The 26,563-nt window shown below is 41.6% G+C and overlaps 1 protein-coding gene across 5 annotated transcripts in view; it reads left to right on the top strand.

Annotated features, from left to right (window-relative positions):
• The window catches only part of TSPAN18 (tetraspanin 18), a 189,067-nt gene that overhangs the window by 119,940 nt on the left and 42,564 nt on the right, over positions 1-26,563 (top strand). For all 5 annotated transcript variants that reach the window (XM_068193704.1, XM_068193705.1, XM_068193701.1 and 2 more), the window contains one exon: positions 9,010-9,140. The gene's annotated coding sequence lies outside the window, so the exon portion shown is untranslated. The remainder of the gene's footprint in view (positions 1-9,009; positions 9,141-26,563) is intronic.

Here is a 26,563-nt window from a genome sequence, read left to right as displayed (position 1 = left end):
ACCCTTAGCTAAAGAAACAGTGACCTCATCCCTACGTTTCTAACATTTGCTGGAGTTCCTAATGCATTTACTGATAGTCATGTTTCTTTTGGACCATTGAAAAGTTTTGAAGTTTTGAAAATTTTTAACACTAAATTCCAGGAAAAAAAGTCTGTCAGATTTGTTCTTTCCTGAAAGATTGGTGGTCAGAAAGGTTTTTGTGTTTGTTTGGGTTTTGTGTTTTTTTGTGTTTTTTTTTTTTTTTGGGGGGGGGGGGGGGGTTTTGTAGGTTTTTTCTTTGTTTGTTTTTTGGGGTTTTTTTTGGTATTTTGTTTAACGTGCAGAGAGTGGAAGGGGAAAAGAAAAACACAGCTCTTATGACAACTTTTTATTTTTGTTTTCTGGGAGAAGAATGGAATGGATGTATGTCTTTGCCTGGTGTTAACTTAGAGCTCTTCTTTATCTTGCACTGCTCTTTGTTTGATTCTGTATGTTCTTAATTCCTCATTTCTGTCATTAATAGGTGCCTTTCTGTTACGCTGACAGAGCAAACCCTCCTGAGGCCTTTAAGATTTATGTTGTTAATAGTATTTACATTTTGGCATCTGATTCTTGGTACTTGAAAATCTAGTAACTATTTCTGTAGGGCTCATCTCTGCCTTTACTCAGTTTTCTGCCATGGACAGCCCTATTGCTCAATGACAGTGTGATTTCCATCCAAGCAATTTAAACTGTACCTTCATGTGTGGTGCGTGACTTTGCTGGCTTCCATGTTCCAAGGAAGTTTATTCACTGTTAATTTTTAAAGTTGCTCTAATTTGACTTAGACAGGTGGTGTATTTGCACTATACTCTTCCATGATAGCCTTTATTCAGAACTAAAGTTCAGTAATTTGCAGAAATCAAAGCTTTATTGTGGCTTGCTTGTACCTGTGTGCAGCCAGAGCTACCCCAGACTCTAGGAAGAACTCTAGTTAAGAACAGCACAAGTTTGGACACTGAAGTGATGCAGAAATGATGTAACATGGGCAAGGAGACCTGATCCGCTCAGTGGGGAATATAGAGAAGGATTTGAGGGGAGAGGATGGTTTCCTCCATGTCTTAGAACAGCAACTTTTCTCTTCACGCTTAGCAATTTGATTTCATGTGCGCATTACTTTGAAGGACCAAAACCTTTGAACCATGTGCTAGGTGTTGGGAGTATGATGAAAATGCCAAGACATGTGCTATAGAATGGCTTTGTTGCTGTGGTCAGGAGGATTTAGGTGGAGTAGCAGGCACTGGAATGGAATTTTGCAAGATTTAACTCTTCATTTCAAGAGGATAATGGAACAACATTGCACATCCTTTTCCATAACTGACTGTGGCTTTCTCTTTGGCCTTTACCACTTGATTATTGGGTTTTGTGTACTTTTTCCTCTTGAAATACTCTTGCTAAGCCCTTTAAAATTATCGTGTGTTTCAAGAAAAACAATCAGGACTTAAGAGACATTTTTTTTTGGAGTGGGGGAATCTGGAGTTTGTTTAAAGAAAGGGGATCTGAAGAAGATAAAACAGAGATATCAGTTATGCAGAACTAATTAAGCATTCCAAAGGAGAGTTGAAGAGCTATACAACTCCATTAAGTGCTCCATTCTGTATTAGCTTTTTCACTGGGAAATCTTTTGAAGCACCAGAATCACACACACATGTATTATACATAAAACTCTATAATAAATGAAAATATATTTGAATCGAACACTGCATGATGAAGCCCATGGCATTCTCATGGAGCAAGCAAGCTACACTAAATTCCCTAGGCAGGAATCAAAGCCTTTCCAAACTAACCTCATTACCAGCAGATGTTTGAATTGCTATAATAGACATACACCCTTGCTGCACATACAGTGTGTGCTGCCTTGAATGTCTGTTTTTTTCCTCCCCTTAGATGCTCCAGTAATTCTGGGAACATCCTGCCCAAAATTTTCAACGTTCCTTCTCAGGTGAATCTGAGGCAAAAGCTACAAGAGATAGATGAGAGCCTTTAAAAAGTGGGATAGAAAAGTGCCAGATTGTCAGAGCTAATGGAGTGACAGCTTGAGTGTGAAAATCCAAGTGCTGTGCTGCAGTATCCCAGGGATCAGCCTGCCCTTTATTCAAGGAAAGAGGAGAGAGCAGCAATAGCAAACGTAAATTAACATTTCAGGCTGACAGAAAGCATCATTTCTGAGTCAATCAAGAAAAAAATAACTTGAAAAACAGATCGACTTTTGTTTATGCACTACAGATATTTCAAACTCAAGAAAAACTGAGGAAGTACTGATGGTTGTTAAATGATGATTCAAAATTATTTGAAGTAACTATTAATATTGCAAATGCTTCTGTTAGGCAACCTGCTTCCTTGGGGCAAGTAATTTAATCCTATTGCTCAGAAGTGCAGTTGGTTTCTTCTTCCAATAGGTTTAGGGCACAGAGGGCATTTGAATTAATGAAAGGCAGACATAGTGGGGAAGTACTCTATTATCCTTAGCCTTTGGTAAGTCTGGCTAATTAGTGAAACACTTGAAAGAGATGTCTTTCATTTCCATGCAATTTCAAAATAATTTTTTCATCTGGTAGGGTTGTGATGTGTATTGACTGATAACACATGGGTAATATATGAAACATCTACCTTGGAAGTACCTACACTAGAGTGGTTCTGAGCTGGTGAGTTTATGGTCCCATGATTAAGTATATTAAAAAACTTCACGAAACAACACCTGCCAGCACTTGTTCATTTAAAGGTGGTGGTGGGGGGGGGGGGGGCATTTGGCCTCTTTGGGGCAATATTTGGGTGCCAGCTAAGAATTCCTTGTGCTTATTTACATCAGAATCCCTAAATCTCCTCCCCATGAAAATGAGAAGCATCAGTAGCCTATCAACTTTGTTTTTAAGGATGAACTTTACAAGCTGTAAAAGGTACAAATTTGAGTGAAAAACAGGAGAATGGGAAAGGAAGAAACAGTGATCTCCGCACTGAACGAATAAGCTTCAAGACTGAAGATGTTTTCTTCCCAGTTCATTCACTGGCTTCTTGCCGGATCTTCACTGCCAATATCTTTCTGGATTTCTGCTTCCCATCTGTAACAAGGGAAATGCTATTTTTTTCCTGCTTTTTATTTGTTTAGTCAGCTAGCTTTTTGGGCAGGGAGCTCTTTTATGCTGCACACAGTAAGAAGCTTGGTTCTGTGGGACCTCAAGGGAGTCTTGTGACATGAACAGTAACAAAGGGGCAGGAAGATGTGCAAAGGCATGTTTGGGAAAGATGGCCAGTAGTTCACTTTTATTTTTTCCCTTTCTTTTTTGGGGGAGGGGACAAATTCCTTTGCCTTAGTTGCCAGGGAAGTTAAAGTATTTCTGAAATGTAGCTTTGAATAGTTTGCCACAGTTCAGTGTGGTGCTCAGTAGGCCCAGTAGGCTTCTTTGTGGTAGGATCCCCTATTGCAGTGGTTACCATGAATATGATTGTCATTCTTGTCATTGGTCCCAGATCAGGTAGTTTTTCCATTTCGGTATAGGATATAGGGTATAGGAAAAAAAATCTGTATTATTTTGTTAGCATTAAATAGTAATTGTGAGTGTTAACAGTTGAGCAGCCGGCAGTGTTGGTGGGGAAACTTCTGAAGGACAACACAGTCTCTGGTCACAGCCAGCACGGTTTCATGAGGGGAAAGTGGTGCTTCTCAAACCTTATTTCCTTTTATAGTACAGTAACCAACCCAGCTGATCTAGGAAAGCCAGTAGATGTAATCTTTTTTTGGACTTCAGCAAAGCTTTTGGTACTCTCACAGTATCCTTTTGGACAAAACACCCAACACACAACTGGATAAACACATCCCATAATGGGTGAGCAACTGGCTCTCACAGGTCAGGCGCAAAGACTTACGGGGAAAAGGGAGACATCAGCCTGGCATTTGGTCACTGGTGGGGTTCCACAGGGCTCAATCCCTGGCCTAGCTCTCATCAACATCTTCATTAACAACTTGAACGCAGGACTTGAAGGAATACTAAGTAAGTCTACTGACAACATTAAATTGGGAGGAGCTGTCGACTCCTTTGGACAGAGAGGCCCTGCAGAGAGATGCGAGAGACTGGAGACATGGGCATTCTCCAACCATATGAAGTTTAACAAAGGCAAGTGCCAGATTCTGCACCTGGGATGGGGCAACCCCAGTTGTGTGTATAGATTAGGAAATGAGAGGCTGTACAGCAGTGCCACAAGAAAGGGACATGGGTTGACAGTGGATTATGAGTCAGCAGTGCCCTGGCAGCCAGGAGGCCAAGCATGTCCTGGGGTGCATCACGCCCAGCAGCACCAGCCGGGCAAGGGAAGGGATTGTCCCGCTCTGCTCTGCACTGGGGTGGCCTTACCTTGAGCCCTGTGTGCAGTTTTGGGTGCCACAATATAAGAGAGTGTCACATTATTAGAGAGTGTCCAAAGCCATGAGGGTGATGAAGGGTCTGGGCGGGAAGCTGTATGAGGAGCAGCTGAGGTCACTTGGTCTGTTCAGCCTGGAGAAGAGATTGAGGGGAAACCTCATTCCTCACAAGGGGAAGTGGAGGGGCAGGCACTGATCTCTTTTCTCTTGTGGCCAGGGGCCGGACCTGAGGACACAGCATGAAGCTGAGTCAGGGCAGGTTTAGATTGGATATTAGGAAAGGTTTCTTCACCCAGAGGGTGTTTGGGCACTGGTACAGTCTCCTCAGGGAAGTGGTCACAGCACAAACCTGACAGAGTTCGAGAAGCATTTGGACAATACTCTCAGGCACACAATTTGTCTCCTGAGATGTCCTGAGTGGGGCCAGGACTTGAACTCCATGAGCTTGATGAGTCCCTGCCAACTCAGCATATTCTATGATTCTATGATTTCAGTAGGGTAGAGGTGGTGGATTTGGCCAGTGTCTGATCATGTAATTTGATGTGCACCCCACAGCATGTTGAAGAACTCTCACACACAATTGATATATCTAAAAGGTTTCAGAGGTGAGTCAGATCAACCTGAGGCATTGGATGTTGTGACCCACATTCTCCCTGGGCATAATTTCCCTGGGAAAAAAATATTGTGTAGGTAGATATGTACCTTTAATTTTCCGACATTGTGACAAGACTGTTTTCAGCAGGGCAAAATGCATTTTGCCCATAGTCTGGTCTGTAACTGGAGTTGCATCTGGTGCTCCTGGGAATGCCAAATCTCACATCTGATCTGAAATGCCAACGAGCCCATATGAAGCTGTTAATGTTTGTGTGAGGTTTTTTTAGTCCTCATTACCAACCTGATAGAAAGATAATTCCTCAGCTGTTGTTCCAACCTGTGGGACTTTATCCACTTAAATTAATTTTCTTTCTTATTAAAAAAGATCTCTTTTTATGCAACAAGGAGCTGCATTTGACTAGCTTTACAGACACTCTTCTCATGACTGTGTCAAAGGCACAGAGGCCCCAGAAATTGGAGGGTGAGCCCTAGGGGCAACATGCTTGTGGAGGCTGATCTTGGAAATACTGCCTTGTGTTCTAAGGGCGAGCTCCTGGCGAGGAGTTAAGTCTGCACAGTGGAGGGGATCCTGGCTCCTTCCCTGCTCCCCTCTTTTGCTACCACTCAGCAATAAAATGGAAGCTAGTGACATGACCAAAGGATAACAAACCACTTGATGAATGCCTGCTAAGAGTTTAAAATGCCAGCCTATACCACCCTCCCCAACTTTTCAGCATGTCAGCAAGCTGTCTATGTAAATAAATACACATATCAAACAATAAGCAGACGCCTTTTTAACATGCACTGTTTCAGGCTGAGATACTCAGTTCTGGTGCAGCTCATCTCAACATCTGTCAAGCTAATGCCAACTCCACTTTCACTTGTATTTAATGCACAGAGATTTGTGTTGTGTTAAGTAATGAGGAACTGGCTTGCTTTACATCTGTTTTGGTGTTATTTCTGATGCATAAAATGTTAAACAGGAATGCTTTGTGTTCCTCCTGATGTCTGTGTCAATATGTAGTGCAAACTCCCATTGATTATGCTTAAGTGGCTTTAGACAACTATATGTGTGGTTGCACAAGTATACAAGGAAGAAAAAAAATGTAATTTGCAAAATATACAACCACTGGGGCCCCAAAGCATAGAAACATTGAGGTGGGGAGAAATCTGTGACAAGGGTTGGATTTAAAAAAAACTTTTTGAGAAACTAAATTCCAGTAGAGTCAGTTGTTCTCCTTAAATCAAACTCAGGAGCCACAGAGTCTAAAGCCTCAAGGGTGTGGGGCTCAGAGCAGTGCTGTGGGAGCAGCACCCGTGAGCTGCTAGTCCGGGTCAGGTCACATCTAATCCAGGGTCTTGTCTCTGATAGCAGCCAGCACTGATTAGAGAGAATGTAAGACTGGGGCAACAACTGGGAGAAACTCCACATTAAGCTTTTGTTTATTTTTGTTTTCATATTAAAAATGTACTGAGCCCAGATGATCCATAGACCACTGGGCCTACTCCTCTATTGAAAATTCACCTGCAGACTAGAGGAGTGTTGGATCCTCTAGTGCTGCTGTCCATCTCTGTCCCTCTGCATCAACCTTGGAGAAGAAGCCTGCTTTTTATTTCCTTAATTCACTTTTCTCACGTGCTACTGCTTTTGCTCTGGTGAGATACTAAGGAATCACATTAAAAAAACAAAACAAACCAAACCAGACAGACTCTTTATGCATGCAACAAGTGTTTAAGACAGCTCTCTATCAGACTTTTTTGGAGTCTGCTGAGAGAAAGGAGAATAATCCTGCTGCCTGAGACACTTTCAATTGGATTACATACAAACAAAGCAGAGGGGAGAGGAGAGGCATGATCTTCCCCTGGAGAGGAGGATTTATATGACCTAATATATCTTATATGTCTTAATATTCCTTGAATAGAGATGACTGAAATCTCTCAGCTGAGCAAGCACACACAGAAGACAAAATACATTATTAGTGACCCTAAATATATTAGAGCCCTCTGCTTCTGATCACAGGGGTGCATCAGCTGGAATAGTTATAGGGGATGAAGGGGCTTGCCTACATGGACAGGACTGTTCTTCCATAATGTAAAGGGAAAATTGCTACTAAAGATGTCATTGAATCAAAATTTTGATGACTCTTGGTATGCCTGCCTGGGCCACTTTCCGTGTTGTGGTTTCAGATCACTTTACAAACTTGAATAAACTTTTCCCCTCACTGTCTTCAAAGGCTGGGAATTAATATTCAATACCTTATGTCTGAAAGGACTAGGACTGTGTGCAATAGGGTATGTTTTTGTTAGGCAGCAGGTACTTTGTCCTGGGCAGAAGTGTATGGATGTGCATTTTCTGCATACAAGCACTTGCACCTCTCAAATATTTGCCTTTCCCCTTCAAAGAAACCAGGATGTGGCTGGTATGTGTGTATTTGAAATGCCAGGTTGTACGGAGCAGAGAAGAATTTTGTAAACAAACATGGGAGGATGAGCCACAGCTGAAAGTGCTGAGAGTCCACTGGAGAAACAGGCATGGAGAACATCTGCCCAAGTACCATTTGGTGGGCCCTTGCTCTGCTCACTAGAGCATGCTGCCACTCTATTGCATGTAAGATGAATGTCCAGGGTGCAGAGCGCTCCTCACCAATGCTCCTGTGGTCCCACTAAAGCCTCTCTCTCATCCTGAGGAAGTGTGAAATAACACCTCTGCACGGGAGCAGGGAGCTGCTGACAGAGGGCTGATTCCCTGTGCGTGGGAGGAATTTCCTTTCATGTGGTCTGGTGTGACATTAGCACTTTCCAGCTGGCTTGTAGGTGGCTTTGTAATCCCTGGATTGACAAATGGCAGTTCAGCTCAGTATGGCTGTCATCTTCAGATAGCATGACAGAGACGGGAAGCTTGACATGTCCTGCTGCAGCCCTGTCTCAGTGAGGAGTTGCTGTGACAAGACCCTCTCTCCCAGCTTTTCATCTTGATCCTGAAGGAGGTGCTAAGCGCTGTGTGATGCAGACGGGTCAGAGATGCTACCTGATGTTTCATATGGACAGTTGATGTTGGCCCTGAGATCTGGAGAGGCTGGGCAGGGCAGAGGATTTGCACTTCAAAAGAAAGCAAATCAATGAGGTAGACTAGAGAGGAGAGAATTAATATTGTGAAATGGATTTACATGGCGCCATCTTCATATCTGAACTTGAGCTGTCAGGGAGAAAGAGATCCAGACTCACTGCTGTTCTCCAGAGAGGAGCTGTTATGGAACGATTGCTCAGTTAAAGTGATGGCACCACCTCTGTGCCCCGTGTCTGGCTGATTTCTGCAAGTAGAAAACAGACGCAATCTGGCATGATCCCTTCTCTCCCACTGGCCTTTCGTGTTGTTCTGCAGGCTCTGATTTACCTTCTTTTGCTTGCATTATTGCTTTCAACCCTTGAGCACCTGTTGGTGTCTTCCTCCCCTCCTTACCTGCCTCTTAACTCCATCACCTTCTTTTTGATCGTCACTCATTTCTGGCTCCCTCCATTCAGAATAAGTGGTACTTTAACATCTATCCACTAGATGAACAGCTGTGTGCATGTTTGTTGCCTACAAAGAGAAAGGGTGTGTGTGTGTTAAACACTTAACTACCTATGTTTTATCACACACCCCTCCATCCTCTGTTCTGGAACTTGCCTTCTGGGGACTCACAGCACCTCTTCCTGGGCATGACTCTCCTCTGCTGTGCAGAGGAGCAAGAGGGGAAGATGTGGAACAACTCTGTTGCTTTCTTCTTCTTCTGCTAGAAATAGTCCTGTCCTCCTATTGCCTTCCAGTCCAAGCCCTTTTCTGGTCAGCCTAATGAACTGGAAAGTAAGGAAGAAGATTTTGCCTTTAGTCCTGATCTTGACAGGGTCTTCAGGGTCACTGGGAGACGCTTCCCCTCATTTCCTTCAGGTGTACAAGAAAGAGCTGGTCTTTACCCAAGCAGGAGGAAGTAAAACGAGGTGGCAGTCTTCTCCTCAGATCCAGTATGTGTCTTATGTATTTTCCTTGCTGTTTCTGACAGGTTGATCAGCCTCAATCACAGTGTTAGAGACCTGAAGCAAGGATCCTGACAGGTGCATATTCAGTACAGCCTGACTTTGTGAGGAGAACAAGTATTTCCCTGAAAGTCTGTCCCTTCAAAGCAGCACACAGGTAAGGCAGACAGTGCTTCTGATGCTCAGGCTCACTTGCACTGGATTGAGCAAATTACTTTTTCCACTCATTTGGCTCAGGAAGGGCTTTGTCACCACTGCCTGCCATGTCTGTAGGGATGAAACCTTACAATGTATTTACAGCATGGGGAACATTTCTCAGCAAAAATATACTTTCAGAGGATCAAGACTGCCCATATGGTTGATATAAATATAGGTTAAAAGCGTGGGAGGAATATGCTGAAAAAAGAAAAATGTTATATATGAGGTATTATTAAGTAATACTTAGATTTTGTGTTCTAAAATAATTTTGTATTGAAAATACCTTAATTTAAACAGAAAACTTTTTAAGAAAAAAGAATAAAGGGTTTTATGTTGTGGAGAAGGGGTTTAGTAAGAAATTAATTTAATAATGTTGTTTTCAACTCGGAAAGATGTATCAGGTCATCCATAAGTGGGAAAAAACAAACACAAAAGCCTTGCAGTTCTAATTCCTATGACTCATGGAAACCAGATCTAGAAAAAATGAGGCCCTTTAGTCCAAACTCTTAATCCCCTACTAGTATGTAACATCGTTCCCAGCAGCATCTACCAGTCCTGATTTAAAGGATGGGATTTTCCCTTGTCCCCTTGGGATACTATTGCACAGACTAATAGAATTAATCTGCTTACTTCTCTTTCAACCCCTGACCGCTGCAGATGCAATTAGTAGTAGGTGAAGGGAGGATTCTGTTTCCTAGGCTGTGTTATGAAGGCTTAGGGCTGTATTGTGTTAAACCAGACATCAGTTGCAAGCGTGTTTGCATGAGTGTGGCTTATCTGTCAGTACTCATTACAGCCCCATAAACGTCTCTGAACTACATTTCTCAGAGTTAGGAGCTTGTCTACAATCGTAATTCAGGATCTGATAAGGTACAGACTAATGTATTCGAATGCCCGTGAGAAAGATAGTATGATTGGGAACTAAAGTGACATGCAAAGTCGTATGCTGCCAGTGCTAGAGACTCAAAGAGGCAATTTACTTCTGTGCTTCTGGAGCATTCTCTGGTCTCTTTGGCTTTTCTCCCAGACAATTTGGTAGGATGAAGTACCTTTTTTCTGTGTGTGGTGCTGCTGGAGGTACCACTGCACCTTTCCATCTGTGAATTTCAGGCTTGTCTTATTTGAATGACGTGGGCTTCTTCTAATGTTTACTGAAAGGTTCCAGTTAAACAATCAGATAAAGTTAAATAAATTTGAGCTGGAAAGTCATGTCTGGATGTATTTAGTTAATACAAAGTAGCATCTTTCTGAGGCATTTCACCTGTTTATTTTTTTCTCAAATTTGGAAAAGTTTTATTAGAGAGAACAGTTAGTTTCTAAAGCGGATGAATGCCAGAATGCAGATGACTAGGTTTAACCTGGAGAGTACAGCAACAGCTGAGCTGTACAAATTCCTTGTGTGGATTAATCCACTTCCAAAGTGAATTAAAAACAACATCCTAATAGAAAAAGCAACTGCAATATAATTGCCATGGATGTTTGAATGAGGCTTCAATGTGAAATGGAGCCTGGGGGTCCTGAAAAACTGGGCATGTGCCAGCCTTCCACATGGGCCCTGTCCTCTGGCACTAAAGGAGGAAGTTATAGTCCTGTTCCTCCTCCCTCTCAATAAATCCTGGCTCTAACATGTCATGACTCCATTTTCTGGAGTACTTCTTCAAACAGAAAGCCTAAATATAATCTTGGCCACTTAGCCACTGGTCCAGTCTTTCGTTATCAAGATAAGTTAATTAAGCTTATTAATATCAAAGTTGCTTGTATTAGTCAGATACAAAATTCTTAAACACTGAAGATTGCAAAGCTTTGATATGCTTAATGAGTCCTGTGCTAATTTTCCCATTGTTTTTAATTACTTGAAACTCTTTTCCAGTTTGGTGCTTACCTGCTTCATGTGGTTTCATAATGTACTTTCGAGCATGGGGAGGTAGCGACTAAAGCCACCGTAGCACTCTGGATCATCTGCAGCTTATGTTCCCTGTCCCTGCTTTGCCAGTCAAGTTTTATTCCAGTGAAAGTGTCAGTAAGCCCAAGGCAGACAGGAACTGTTCCTCCTCTCCCCTTCGCTTTTTCTTTACCCTGAAAGTTTATCTTGCTGCTCACTTTTTAAAAGCTTTGCATTAGCTGGGGGGCTGCTTTTTAAAAGCTTTGCATTAGCTGGGGGGCCGTGAAGTAAAAGGCATGCTTTAAATACAGATGCTGGTGATAGACCTTTCAAAAGCTGCATTTCTCAAGCTGGGAGCTATTGACCCCTTTCAGTGCAGTCACAAAGAAAGTCAAGACGAAATGGAGGGTGAGGGCCAGCAGGGAATATATATATATAATTTTTTCCCCCAAGTCGTCTTCTTACTCCACCCCCTGCCAAGCTGGCTATTGTTTGTGCCTCCATATGGGATACCAGTGGCCATATAAGGAAAATGGCATAATGTTACATTCTTTCTAAAAATTGATTTCTTACAGCTACATTTTCTTCCCCCCCCTTGCTGAAAGTTGTTCTGTTTTGATGCAAGCTCTAGGCAAAAGGAAAGTGGTAGCCCATGGTATGCATGGTACAGCATCTTGGGCTGTGCAAAAGACTTACTTTGTCTCTATTATCTCAGTTCAGGTGAGGAGGCAAAGCAGGAAAATGGCAAATTATGAAGTCCAGCTACTATGACAGGAGGAGAGGATGTTGCATTGTCCTGCATCTTGAACTCAGTAATAATGAGTAATAATGATTGTTTTCTCGTCTTTTTTTCCATGCTTAAGAGGATGCTGAGGCCAGGGGACAGAGGCAGAGAGCACTACTCTGTGTCCATTTTCATTCACAATCTACCTTCATATTCATATATGTTTGCAGCTGAAGTGCTGAGTGAGTGGCATGCACCAGTCTGGGCCAGCAGGTTCCTCTCTGTTGGATGGGCAAGCCCACTGCTGGGGATGAGCACAGCCCGACTATCCCAGCAGGCAGATGAAATGCTCAAGCCAGCAGGAAGAGAGGCTGCCAGCAGCACTATTTCAGGGGTGAAGTTCTGCAGGTAGCAGGGGTCAGTCTAAACATGTACCAGCTCAGGAAATGGACTCCTGAAGTCTGGGATTTTTTCCTGGTGTAAGTGTCACTTGTTGAGGAACAGAAAGTGCCTGCTTTTTTGAAAAACTCTGAACTTCAAACACATCCGCTTAGTAACTCCGACAAAGGGACAGCTGGAGCATCATGAGCACAAAAAAGGCTGACTCCAGAAAGCAGAAGCAGAGCCTGGAGTGGGAAAAGCATAGGTTTGGGAGCTGGGAAAAAGATAAGAATGGAGCGGAATGAGTGTGTGCTTGTGCATGTGAGCATAAGATTTAGGCACTCTTGCTTTTGTATCCTCTTGAATTGGGATGCAGTTTTTAGTTGTGCTTTCTGTGGTTGCCATCACTTCTGGTTCCTCGTGATGCTCTGCTGATTGTGCTGATTTATTTTTGATAAAAATGTGTTCAACAACTGATAATATTGCAAACTTGTTAAAAATTAAAGTAGAAAAAACCCAACTCCTTCTTAGAAAGAAGAAGCGACAAATTTTGAGGTCCATTTACCACAATTATGTCACAATACCCAATCTGTGTTTTGCTGAGGTGTGATCACAGAAGTGGAAAAAGGGAAAGTACTTTCTATAAACACTTTTTTGGGCAAAATATTAATAGTTCGATATTATTATGATTATTATCTCTGTGTGCAGTGACAATATACACTTTTTTTCCTTATTAAAATGTTGAACAGTTTAACAACTTTTAAAGAAACTGCAATTTTTTGAGAATGGAGTAAGGACTTTTGAAAGGTTTGGAGTTTTTTATATAAGCCTGTAAATGGAGGCTGCATTGACCAAAAGAATTGGATATTGTATCGAGAAAGTTCTAATTTTCTTTGATTTTTCTTTTGACTGTGAATTAAATTGTTTGGAGAAGTGTGCTACTCTCCAATACCTACAAAATTAGTCTCCAAGAGAATCTTCCTCTATGATAAATTGTACTTATACTGGGGAAGCCTTCTGGGCTTTACTTTACTCTGGGCTTGGTACTGCAGAAGAATGAGCTCACATAGCTTTTTCTTTGCAAAAGGCAATTTGGGGCCTCCTAAATGCTGTCCACTGTGGTATCAAGAGGAGATATCACAGCGAGTGGTGTGGAACGATGCGATGCCCCATGTGCTTGGTTCTCAAATTACCAGTGAAGCGGCAAATGGCTTCTGGCATGTACATGGCTGGCATGGGACGTCTGAGTTAGCACTGCACAGATAAATGGGATGCTCCTGGCCCGGCAGCCGTTGTTCCAAGCTCCCTGCAAACTCCCAGGCCACGTGTTTTGGTGGCAGCCCGCTCGCATTATAACTGTCCTGGGAGCTGCAGTGGCCGACGTTCACTGTGCGCGCTAACTGGAGAGAGAGGAGCGTCGAGGGTGAGTGCCAGGTCAGCCATGCATCCCGAGGGCCTTCTCTGAGGAGCACTGGGATAGAGGGAGCTTTCAGCTCTTCTGCTGCAGGAGGTGCTCATCAGGCTGTAAGTGGCTGCTGACAACGTGGCACGGGTTAGCCACTTCTGTCTCTAATGGCTCTAGGACTCAAATGTCGCTAGAGCTGATTCTGCCAGCAGTGGGTTGACCTTTTGGGAGGTATTGCCCCAGAGCCACGGAGCTAATCCTTCTGATGCTAACCGTACTGCATGTGGGGACTGTTTTGGGCTGTGCCTGTATCCCTGTGAAGTTGGGAGCTTGTGTAAGATGGAAACAATCATGATGGAGGAGGAAAGAAATTGTCATTAGAAATATAGCTCTAACAGCTCCTGTCACTTAGATCTAATGCTACACAGTAATTTAAAGCTTTTTTGGCTAACTCTATTGTGGGTAAAGTGCTTTGTCAAGAGAAAATGAGGTTTACCCAATGTGACAGGACAGGAAAGCAGAGCTGCCTTTCATTGCTGTGCCATGTCCTGGGTGGAGTGGCTGAGATAGGGTGTCCCTGAGAATAGCAGTGAAGGCTTTGCATTGCTTATTTTGAGACCTACAAAAGTACATTCACTTTTGATTTGTGCGTTTTGAAAATTATTGTGTAAAGCTGGGGACTTAGTCTAAAAGCTGCTAGAACTATTCTCTCACTGTAGAGATTTCTCAGGAAATAGATACATAAGAGGGGTATATGTGCATGTATTTGAAGCTTTTATTCTTGGGCTTCTGAGTAAGAGCTGGGATCAGTGAAAGGTGATAACTACTAAAATCAGTAATAAGGGTAGTATTACCCTCTAAGCAGTGAAGTGGGTTTGGGGAATTTTGCATTCAATTACTAAGTCTGTGCCTAGAGTGCATATTGACAGTGGGAAGTAGCTTGATTTCTCTCTGCCTTCCCTCCTCATCTATATAAAAATGCTAAAACAGCTGATAAGATTTTTCTTGTAGGAAATGTATTTTATTTTGTGTAGAAACTAGCTTTGTGGATCTTTGCATTCCTTTTCAGAGAAATCTGATGATGAAAAAGTTTTAATTCTGGAGAGTTTATCTTCATATTTTTCCCCATTTTTCCTCCTTTCTGTGACAAAACCGGAACGGGAAGAAAATATTGAAGAAGTAATCCAGAATTTCACTTTCCTCTCTTTTAAAATTGCATATCAAAAAAAAAATTATATTCAGCTTACATTAAAAAGAAAATAAAATGAAAACTAGTTGATTTTTAAACTTGCAGACCATGAAAAAGGTTATTATTACTATCGAGTGCCTTGACCTGTTTTAAAGCTGAGGTTTTTTTCTTGCTTGCATTGATGCATCTATTTAGTTAAAATCTTGAGAGCTCTTTTGAGAGAGGAGCCTACACATAAGTCAGCTGCTGGCCAGGCTTGTGCACAGTAAAGATAATCTAATGTCTGGTTTGTCCTTTGTTACATGACTCATGCTCCTGTTACCTTCTAATGGATGGGAGTTGGATCCTTGGCAGACATTACATTTGTTGACAGCTGTTGGCAGATAAGAAAGTAGGAGCAGCCTTGGACATGCTTGTGCTGGACATTCAGGGCTGTTCTCCTCAGAAGCAAGGGTCAGGAGAGCTGAGGTAGAGAGGACATGCAGGCATTTTGTGACTGGGTGAGATGGAGGGGGTTATAAAGGCGGTGCTCTGCTTGTATTGTAGCTTCCAGTGCCCAGCACATGCAGGTCTTGAGCTGAACATGTCTGCAGCTGTTCCTGTCCCAGAAACGTGGAGTAGAGCACATGTATGAGTGGACCAACACCCCAGCAGCATTTGCAAATACAAATCTATTTCAAAGAAGTATGTTTAAGCAACATAAAATTCCTTTTTTAATCACTTGTGAAAGATTTATTTTCAAATGCCCAATCACTAACGAGGTGCTAATTTCAGATGGACTTGTAGCACTGTCTTGACATTTTCAAGTATCTAGGAGCATTAGCAGGCTTAGTCCCTCCCGGCAGCATGGCAGGAGTCAGCCCCTGAGCCCAGGAGGGTAGGAGGAAGCTTTTCCTGTGAACTGGCTTTGTGTAATTGCCACCTTGAACTGTTTCTGGCACTTTTCCCTGGTGACTGCTAACGACAGGATATTAAGAGTTCGTGGCTACCCAACCCACTGGTTTCCCCGTGCTCTGCAGCAGGGTTGTCAGGCTTGGGCATTTTTGCTGCTGTCTGGGTAGCCCTTGCTGGTGCTAGAGAGGGAAAGATGGACACCCAGTGCAGTACAGAGGACATGTTTGGCGAGGCAGAATTTGTCAGACTCCTCAAACTGACCTGGACCATTTATAACGTTCCTGGCTGCAAAGTATATCCAAGAGTACATTCCAAGAAAGCTAAAAATAATATCCTCAACCTTAACTTATTTCTCCCACAAGGATTCAGTTAACAAGAAGGAAAGAGCTTTTTCTTTTTTCCCCCCATGCTAAAGCTCTCAGCTCTCAGAATGGAGCTATAAGTTTATCGCAAGTTATTGGCCTGAGAGTTGGATTCATGTATGGATCATGTTACTGGAAAGTGTAATTATTTGCCAGGACTGCCTTTGCTTTTCCATTTCCCTTTCCATCTCCCAGTTCTGTATGTTATCTGGTAGCAGCACTGAAGGCCAAAGTCTCTCTGAACTGATTGGAACCAGGAGTTGGCATTCGGCTATTCTGGGTCCTTCTGCCAAAAGCCAGTGTTCAAAGCAAAGACTGTAAGTACAGACTACTCACATGAGCACAATTTATGGTTGCTAAAAATACCTGAAGATCAGTACAGCAAAGCTCTGATTCTCCTGGAGACTTAGTATGACCACACGGTGGATAGAGTTGTGTATATTCCACGAGTCATCTCAGGAAACGTGGATAAGTGATGGTGACTTCTAAAAAGCAGTGATGAAATGTTTTCTCTTTTTTTGTGGTTCTTATTCAAGATGTAGTTGGAAAGAACTCATTTGGAAAACTCCAAACTAGCTAAATGTAAATCCAGATGTTTAGGACTAGCAATATAAATCTCCAGGGATACTCAGTAGTCCTGAATGTTAAGTGTACAAAGCTAATCCCAAAGTGCTGACTGAGCTCTTTGGGATCTTGGTCTTTTGCTATGTGTTTTTCTTTTCTATTGATCAGTAGTGATGACAATTGATGAAAAGTCTAGTGTTCTAGCAGTTCTTTTCCGGTGAATAGAAAATCAGTTGTGCATATCAAGTGTGTGAATCACATCTCTGTAGAAGACAATTTTTATGAAAGACAAAAATTACACAAACTTTTATATCCAAGAATCTTCAGAGAGGCTGTACATCTTCATAATATCAAGTTAAAATTAAGTAAATAGATTCAATCAACAATAGGGCTACATATATGTATATATATATGTAAAATATATATATATGTAAACATTAAAATATTTACTTCCAGATTTTTTAATGCAATATATTTTTTTGTTTAGAAATGCCAAAGCTGATCTTTTTAATATCAAAACATGAAACCTACATTTTTCCTATTAAAATTAGATCCAAACATTTTATAAAAAGAGGTTTTGTGCTGTTTTGTGTGGTGTATTGTTTGGGGTAGTTGTTTTGTTTTAAGTTAGAAATTGTAAAAAAAATAAAATTTCATCTTAGAGTCAACAAAGCTTGGGGAATTAATGTGAAGTAATACCTTTGTATTTTTTTTTTGTTTGTTTGTTTTAGAAGAAATCTTTACCAGTTCAAACTGAAGTAATTCTTCCCATCTGGTTTGGTTTTTTAATTTTTTTCTTTTTGTCATCCAAACAGCAGAATCTTTTTATCATGCTATGTTCTTTCTGAGTATACTGATGCAGAGTAACTTTTGTTTGCTTGTTTTTTATTTAAATACAAAATTTCTTTATGTGCCCCATTTCTGAAAGAGTTTGGGGCTTGTCTGGCAGAAAGTGATGTTTAGGGCATTACTCTTCCCGCTGATGATGGCTTTTGCCACTCTTAGTGGCAAGGAGACTGCTCTAGGTTTTCCTGTTCCTATTTTCTCTTCCACCTCTGATTTACTGAGTACTCTCAGCTGCAAGTCAAGAACTAAGGCATGAATGCTCCTTGTTATCATTAAAAGTTTTCTTTGCTAATTCTCTTTTATTGTGTCCCAGTGACTTGCAGCTGAGGATTAAAACAATTGCCTTCAGCACCAGCAGTAGGCTCTCTTTGAAACCTGCAAAGGGCATTGTTTATCTCCCCTGTACCCCCTGTACTGTGCCTGCCCAGGATGAGCAGCACTCTCCTCCCCATTCCAGGTGGTTCTGTTACTGAGGAATGTTGGGCAGATACCATTATACACATAGTAGAGGTGCCCCCGGATTTGGGGTTTGAGGTTGATTTAAAGGGGAGGAGGATGGAAGGGAAGGGAATGTTTGTTTTTTTTCAGGAAAGACCCTGGCTGTAGTGCTTTGCAGAACTGTTTTAAATACGCTCCTCAGGCAGGGAGGTCTGCGGGTGCAGGCGAGCTGTTCAAATGTTTCCATGCAGTGCTCAGGGCTGCCGTCCCAGGCACGTATTTCATTATTGCTTTGGGGAAAGGCATTCTGGGAGTCATCAATCAGCATCGCTCTGGGTTTCTTCTCAATCAGAGCTCCTCTGATGTGTCTCTCAGTGCTGCTCATTTTGTTTTTAATTTCTGAACAAGGGATCGATTTGCACAAAATAGCACCAGGCAGAAGAGTTGGTTTTGCAGTGGATGAGAGCATCTGGCCTATTTTCTCCAAAGCACTTAAATGGGTATTTTAAGTTGTAGGTCCTGAAGAAGACAGTGGTGGCAGTGCTTTGCTGAAGTGTGCTCTGAAGATCTCAGTAGTTTCCTAACAAAAGATTAAGTTGTCCCCTTGGATCTTTGCTGTCACCTCTGATTTGGAGCACATCTTGTCTCAGAAAGGACCCCTGTGCTTCAGCTTTACAGTGGTGCCATATCACTGTCCTGTCCCTTTATTTATCCTTCTGTCCTTCCACTTACCATGCCTCCAGATTCTTTGCTGCAACTCTTCTTGCTTTTGCTGAGGCAGTGTTGCAAAATGGACATGTTGGGAAGGGAAAAGCTGTAAAAAAGATTTATGTGATTCAAGATAGTCTTTATGTGCATAAGAATTTGAGGGGGGAAGCTGGTCTGATTTAAATTATAGAATGTTTTGCTCTTCCTCTGTCAGTGGGTGAACTCAGACTGAAATCCAGAACACCTACCTGGTACACAGGTCCCACCTTGCCCTTCTGACTTAAGCAAATTGTTGTAAAATTGGTGTAGCTGGCTGGGAAGACACACCCTATACTGCAAAGGATGGGAATTGCATGCCCTGAGTTTATCTCCTCAAGGACATCTGTACAATGTGCACTTAGGCCAGTATTTTCTGATGCTCCATGCCATTGCTCACAAAGGAGAAAAGAGGGACTGTACTTATTTTTTCCCAAAGTTCAACTGGAGTTGAAGGAAGGTGGTTCTTTACCTCCTTTAATGAGTAACTTTATACTGTGCTGTCTGCTACAATAACAGCTGTCAGTGCTAGAAATAAAGTAAGCTATTTGCCAAGACAGTGAGGCTGTAAAAGTTGGTAAGAGAGAAGAAAAGGTATGGGCAGGGAGCTGAAATTGCAGCAGAAGTCATGAGAATTCCCAGGCTCTGCAGAGTGCTTCTGATTTTATCTTTTCATACAGCTCTGGGGGTAGTGTTTGTTTAATGTTTCTAGTCTTGGTGCATGAAAGTAAAAATCCTGACTGGATAGTGTATTAGTACTGTGACAATGAGGAAGGTTAGGCTACCTGTTGTGTTTGCTGTGAAGTGTTGTATCACAAATTATGTTTATGGCTAAGAATCTCAAATGCTGACACAGCATCAAGTAAGGTAGGAAAGGGCCATTGTGACCCCTTTGTCATCCTAGACACAAAGTTTCTTTGAATTAAGCCTGGTTTGGATCAGAGCATCTTCATGCAACAATTTGTCATACCTTTTTTATTCATGGCTGTTCTTCCCTGTATATCTTGCAATTACATAATGTCCATATGGTAGGTTGAATAATTGTTTGAAAGGCAGCTGAACACTACAGAAGCTCTCTGAGCATATTTCCAGTTCTTTGTCAAATAACTTCATCCTCTGCAGTTCATGTTTTGAATATCAGTGGCCTGTAGATTATCTGAGAATTGAAGATGCTTGGGGACCAGGTTTGTGTCTATAACTTTCTTAGCTCATGGTGTTCTTTGGTCTTTCCTCAAATATGAAATCTTCATCAGACTGTCCCAGTCTCTGTCAACATCAGCTGAAGCTGGAAACTGAGTGGAACAGCGCATCATGAGTAAACCTGCCCAAGGCACTGTGTATGACATCTGAATGCCACTGGAGTCAGTGTACATACTCCCACATATCTCTCTGGCCCAGAAGTTTATCCCTTTACTGATGAAGAACTTCTTGTGAATATAAGGATTGATGAATCATCTGTTCTCAACTGGTCTTTTCCTCCCACAAGACATCTCTGAAGCCTGGTAATGTGGGTGCATGTCCATTAATCATGACACTAGTAGGTTTTGCCTGGTCAAAACCTGACTCCAGGAATTGAGACTAGTGGCTGTTGAGAATGCTGGTTAGAAAATATGGAAAATTCCTGCAGTAGGTGGAGGTGTAGAGGTGTACCTAGGTGAGAACATACAGAGCTCTGAGAAAGAAAAGAGACGGTCCCAGTAAGTTTTGCACCTTCCCAGGGAGCAGTGCTGGGAAAGCAGGCAGCCCCAGGGAGACCTTGGAACATGCTTTCATTGACAGAAAGTAGTTTAGCAGCTTGTTTTACTCTCTGTCTTTATTCTTTAAAACTGGAAAAGCTCCTTCCATCCCACACTCCATGAAGTCTGGGGAGGTACCTGTCCCAGCTTCTCCTGTTGTGCACTGCAGATGTTTGCAGAGCCCAAGGGTTGCCTGTTGCCTGCATACAGGGCAGTCCTGCATCTCAGCCCCCCAGCCAGCCCTGTGAAAGCGGAGGCTGTGCGGGGGAGAGGTGGGTGAAGCAATCCCTGTGCACTTGGAAGTAGGAGCACAAAGTCCACCTGGTGCAATCCGTAAGCTCAGAGCTTCCTTTTCCTCTGCTACTGTTATTATTATTTATCATTATTATTGATAGCAGCAAAGTGCAACCCAGCTGCTCGGCGCAGAGATCTGAGGGCTCCCGCAGGGTGAAGAGCTTGGTGCCACTTAGCAAACCAGGCAATGTGCAGTCTCTGGCGTGTGCACTTTATTTCACATGCTTGTTCTGAGCCTCCTGCTGTTGCTCACACTACCACTGCTGACAAGTAGCCTTCCTGGCAACATGGAATCACAGCCTGTGACTTGAGACCCTGTGAGTACAATACAAAGAGGGCACTGACTGCTGAATATTTAAAAATAAATTATTTCATCTTACACATGAAAATGCTCTTTGCAGTTCATACATATCATTGCTTGGTAACAGTGACTGGCCAAGCCATGACTTATTCTTGTGTTCAGAGGGGACTCTGCTGACTGTAGGGCAAAAACCTTCTCCTCTCTCCTTTGCTGAGCACATGAAAGCTTATTGTTAGGAGGATGCCCTGTTGTATGGCACATGTGTAAATGTCTATAAACTTTGCTAACTGAGAGTAGTCAAAAATAATTTTTAAGCTCAGCTAGTTTAAATTTGGGCTATCTCATATTGCAAAGGGTTTTGCTATATACATCTGTAGAGTATTGTGCTATTTCAAACAGCACTTAGGAACTGTGTCAGCAGTGGTAATTAACCTTTAGACTGAGAGAGCATGAAAGATCTAGAATAATGGATCAGGGTCCTCTTACTCAAAGCACAGGCAATTTTCATGACAGGAATACTACCTAATCTATGAATATGTACATTCAACTTTAATATGCGAAAACAAATTAGTATAATGAAGTGTTTGTGGCAAGGAGATGAAAACCTGAGCAAAGTCATGTGAAAGATTGGCTTGTCTTCATATCCTCCTTCAAGGAGGATAGCACCAAACTTGGAAGTAGTATTAGAACAAAACTGTTAAAAGTCTGAAAACCTGAAGGGTTTCAAGACAAACAGTAGAAGGTCAGGAAATGTGGAGCAGTTTTTCCTAGGTCTTTAGAAAATCTTTTTTATGAAGGTATTTGCATCTCTGCAGAACGAGTGCAAATGATGACGACACAAGCGCATTGTTCTGATGTTGCAGTCCACACTTGGTGTTTCTATTTACACATGTACGAAGGGTGTCAGAGGATGAGAGATGGGGCTCACTGAGATTCCCTGCGAGGCAACTGTTGAAAAGCTGGGCTGAAGGTGAATGTACTTTGTCTTGGCTCTGTGTGTGTGTGTATAAATAAATATATATACATACATATATATGTATGAAAATAAGCACACAAAGCCACTGATTGTCAGTAAATAGCTATTCACAGAAGTCTAGTATCTATTGTAAGTAGAAATGAGAAATCTTTCCTCTCTACTGAAGGTGAAGTTAGACATTAAATTGCTATACTTTGGTACAGGGGTTTTGTCATATAAATTGTTTATTGCTCTCTTCTTCCTGTCTTCATAAATAAATTTGTTATGTGTTTTACCAGATTATTTACTTAGGTAAACCAAGTATATGCTAACCAGGGATATCAATAAAATTCCATCTCCTAATCAAATTTTAGTATTGATATCCCAACAACCCCTTGGATTAGGCACTTTACACCATATAAAGTTTTCTGTTTAAAATGGAAACCACATTCCTTTCTCTTCCCTGATTTCTTTTTTTTACTAGTAAAGAAAATATGTGAACCGCCAGTGTAATATCTGGAAAATTGAAATGGGAGGAGTGAATGTTCACTCTGGTTCCTGCTGAAATGGAGAGTGAAGTAACATTTTTGGGAACTATATTAGTATCAATGAACTTGAAAACACAGTGACCAGAATGGAGATTGAAATTCTTACCTCTGTACACAGATCTGTGGGAATGACAAGGCTGGGCTGTACACCAATTATGTTGAGAGTGTAAGGAATTATCACTACTCAACTACCTCTACTGGGGGAAAAAAAACCCCATGGCTCACAACATATAGGAGGACAAATAGTTACAGGACTGCAAGAAATTCTGATTGAAAAATTATTTGAAATTTCTAAACCAGACTTAGATATGCCACGCCACCTCTTCTTCCAGCCAAGTGACAGTAGTAACTGGAATTGAAATTAAATTGAACATGTGCAGTATTGAAACACTAGATTAAAAAACAAATTAAAATAAATAAACCAGAAATAAAAAACCCCAAACCTGATTTCAAGTTTTGTTTTAAATAAGTGTTGGGTTTTTTTCCCCCACAGCACAGGCAGGCAGATCCAAAATCTGTAAAGTCTCAGATTTTTTGTTTAGTGAATCCACAGGTACAGTCTACACTATAGAGTTTACCATTGCATTGAGCTTTAAATCCTTTGGGCAACTAAAAATATGAAATTTTTTAAGGCAGTGCCAAAAGAAGCATAATTATTTTTCTAAGGTTAAACAATTAACCCCTCCTTCTAAATTTAGCACCATCCAAAACCGAAAACTTAAACTAATGAAAGGGAAATGGTACAGGATTAGTAAACTGCTGTCTTTCCCTCCAGCTGTGGGATATCAAAGATGTATAAACCTTCATGTTCTGTTGCTTTATTGAAAATTCTCTGGTATCCTTCTGAGTGATGTGGAAGGGATGGGATGTTATAGCTGTGTTTTGACAGAGCCTCAGTGCATTTTGCTGGTCTTTCATGACATTGCAGAAATTTCTTTTGTCCCTTATTGATTTTTGTTGTTCTTTTGAGACAATTTGCCTGAAAACAAAAGGTCTTGGTTGCCTTCAGTGTGACTTATGTGGTGATGATGAGTTTGCAGCAGAGATATCATGTGCATACATTTGGAGTTGGCTTAACTGAATTAATTTTTTTAAATGAATATGACAATGTATCAGCCTGTCAGAACCAAAGTCACCCTCAAACCACTGATTAGAGGAAAATAATTAGGATTGAGTGATAAATTTAGATTCAACTGCAATTTACAGGAGTGTTTGTTTAAAGAAGAGCCAACAAAAAGAATCTTGGCTCTGGGGATCACCAGGAAAAAGCCTCTTTGTATATTACAGCCATGTAGCAACCAACTCCAGAGATGAATTGCTGGAAGTGACATGTCTGATTTATTGCCCACTGCAGCTTTGAGAGTGTTTGCAAACTGAAGTGTTATGGTTAGGATGATTATAATTGGGGTTTATTTTATTTTAGAGAGAGGAAGAAAATAAACATATCTCTGTGGCTCCTGGATGTAGATGACTTGTGGTTGCTTTTGGTCCTTAAGCCAGCCTGGGCTGCCGGCTGTCACATGCCTTTTCCCTGCAAAGGGAGCTGAGGCTGGTCAGTAGGAGGAGAGCCCCTGCACTCACCCCATTGCAGCAGGACAGCAAAGGGGCTGCACAGACACAGGGCTTTGCCAGAGACAGGTAGATCTGGTAGAGCAAAAAATTACACTGTTACCCTCGTGTGAAGTTCTGAGAGGATAGCCAGGCTCCATGTCCCCGGAGAAACTGTCTGCTTTTTCTGGTATATAGGTAGGTCTGCAGCTGATTTTGTTTCTGCCTCTTATAGCATGGATTTGTCAGTGCACTGGAGTTGGAGAAAAACTCTCAGTGTCTGGTCAGAGTGGTCTGTAGAAGATGCTAAGATTAACTAGTTAGTTCTTTTATATACTATTTACTGCATTACTATTGCTCATCCTAAATTCCCCAAATGCTTCCTAACTTGTACACAATGGAATTCCAAGTGGCCTTTTGAGCAAGGACAGTACCAGACTTCAAAGATAAGGAACTTTATTCTGTGTAGTACATTGCAACATCTGTAAGTTAGGGTTGTGCAGAAAAGGTGTGTTCTATTTAATCTAATTTTAGCTCAATAGCCTGGCTAGTAGGTTGCTTGTGTTCCCTGGTGAAAACTGGGAAGACCAGGAATGTCAGCCTGAATCTTCAGTGTCCCACATTAATGCCCCATTGACCACACCTCTGGCTAGTTCAAACAGTCTATCTTGTTTTGATTAAAAGTTTCATCCTAGAATCACAAAAATATCACAAAATTCCTGAGTTTGAGTTTTAAAACAAATTCAAACAGTAAATATCACTTCCCAACCAGAAAGAAATTCTCAGCTCAGACTTAGGCCTCATCTGGAAGATGCAACATGCTCTCAGGAAGTCTATGATATTCCATCATGCAGAATAATAGGTGAAAGTGAGTTGCCATCAGAATGCAAAAAGGCAAAGATTTCAAATTAGATAATGCATCTCAGAGCATGTTTTCAGCTTCTGGCTAAGCTGTCTTATAGAAAATATTCAGTTCAAATCTTTTTCTATTGTTTCTCTTTGTGCTGAGAAAAAAGAAAGAAAAATCCAGTGAGAGCAAATTCCTTCAGACATGATTCATCTCTTTGTGCTACCTGTATTGCCAACTTGGGTTTGTGCTTTGTGGAGACCTGGATAAAATTAACTGGATATCCAACACAGAGAACATTCTCACTAAGTTAAGTAATAATGAAGAGGAGATGAACTATCCTCTCACTGTTCTTGGTTGATCCCTTCCTACTCCCTATTTTAATATCCTTCTCATCCTGCTGGCAAGATGCTGAAGCAGCACCAGCCATCCAGTTAAAACACAGAATAATCAGATGTTTCAATCAACTCAGATTTCCTTGAACACTTATTCAACATTCACTGCTACTCTTATAAAAATGTCTAGACAAGTCATTGCTTAGTATTTCAGCTAATTTTGTAGCTGCTGCTTTACAACACTCTGATTTTAAAATAAAATTTTACAAGTGTTGCTTTTACTGACTACATTTTCACTGTGCATTTCTACATGCCAAGAGTATGAGCAGGCTGGAAAAGGGACCAGTGTGGTAACAGGTAATACAGAGTTCTGGCCATTCTTGGTTCTGCTACTGATAAATATCTTTCCTCTCTTTTGGATTATTGCAAGAAAGAACATATAATGAATATCCAAAATATATTGAGAGCAACTCTTTATTTGGGAAAAAACATTCTGTGTTTGGTCAGATTGCTTATAGTTAAAATATTTGCTGGTCCTATAGCTCTGGAAAAGAATACTCTATGTTGCTTTTCTGAGAAAAGTTGTGTGGATACAGCAAAGTACCTCTGGTAAATCAGACCCAGCCAAGAAAATGGGAAGGTTTTTACCCTGCTGACACTTTCCTCTTTCACAAAGTTTCTCAGTCTGAGGATCCAGCAGTGAAGTGAGTGCTTCAATGCAAGTTGTGGATGTATTGTCACCCATGAGAGTGGGTGAAATGTGGAACCAGAAGAGGAGGGATGTGGCACAGGGACTGAGTGCCACAAAAAGAGCAATGCAAGGGTGCCCAGAATGGGACCTCTCCTGGGGATTGTGGGAGATCCTCCCCTTGCTAGAAGTGCTGAGAAAGGAGCGGCAAAGGGGGATGCATCAGAAAGGTGGCTGGCTCTGACCCCACTGCAGAGAGCCAGCACGCCTCAGATACTGCCTTCTGTGGTTCATATCCCTTGCTTTCCTGAACTGTAACTTACAAATGCGCCCCCCACAAACCTATGAAGAAAAATGGAGGGGAAAAATTATTTATTTAAAGTCTAGTACTTTAAATAAAAGTACTTTAAATGCAGTGAAGCTGCATTAATAAGCCTACATGCCTAGTAGAAGAAAACCCTCCCTAAACATGATGAAAAATAAATCCCCCTGAATTCTCAGCTTCCTGCTTGAGTCACTAATTCCCCAGGGCAGAAAACAAAGCAGGCAAAAAAAGTTTGTTTTCACATAGCAAAGCCAAAACATCTCCAGTTCTGATTTAAGATGAGTCGTGGGAGCCGTCTCCTCTTTAATGTAACATGGGGCCAGTATAGGTGAGTTGATAAATATACAAATTGATTTTTTCCCTCACCCTAGAGACA

The sequence above is a fragment of the Anomalospiza imberbis genome, chromosome 6 (assembly GCF_031753505.1).
Source record: "Anomalospiza imberbis isolate Cuckoo-Finch-1a 21T00152 chromosome 6, ASM3175350v1, whole genome shotgun sequence".
Classification (NCBI taxonomy): Eukaryota; Metazoa; Chordata; class Aves; order Passeriformes; family Viduidae; genus Anomalospiza; species Anomalospiza imberbis.
Note: the sequence above shows the minus strand (reverse complement) of the source record. Positions and strands in the feature narration are given on the sequence as shown.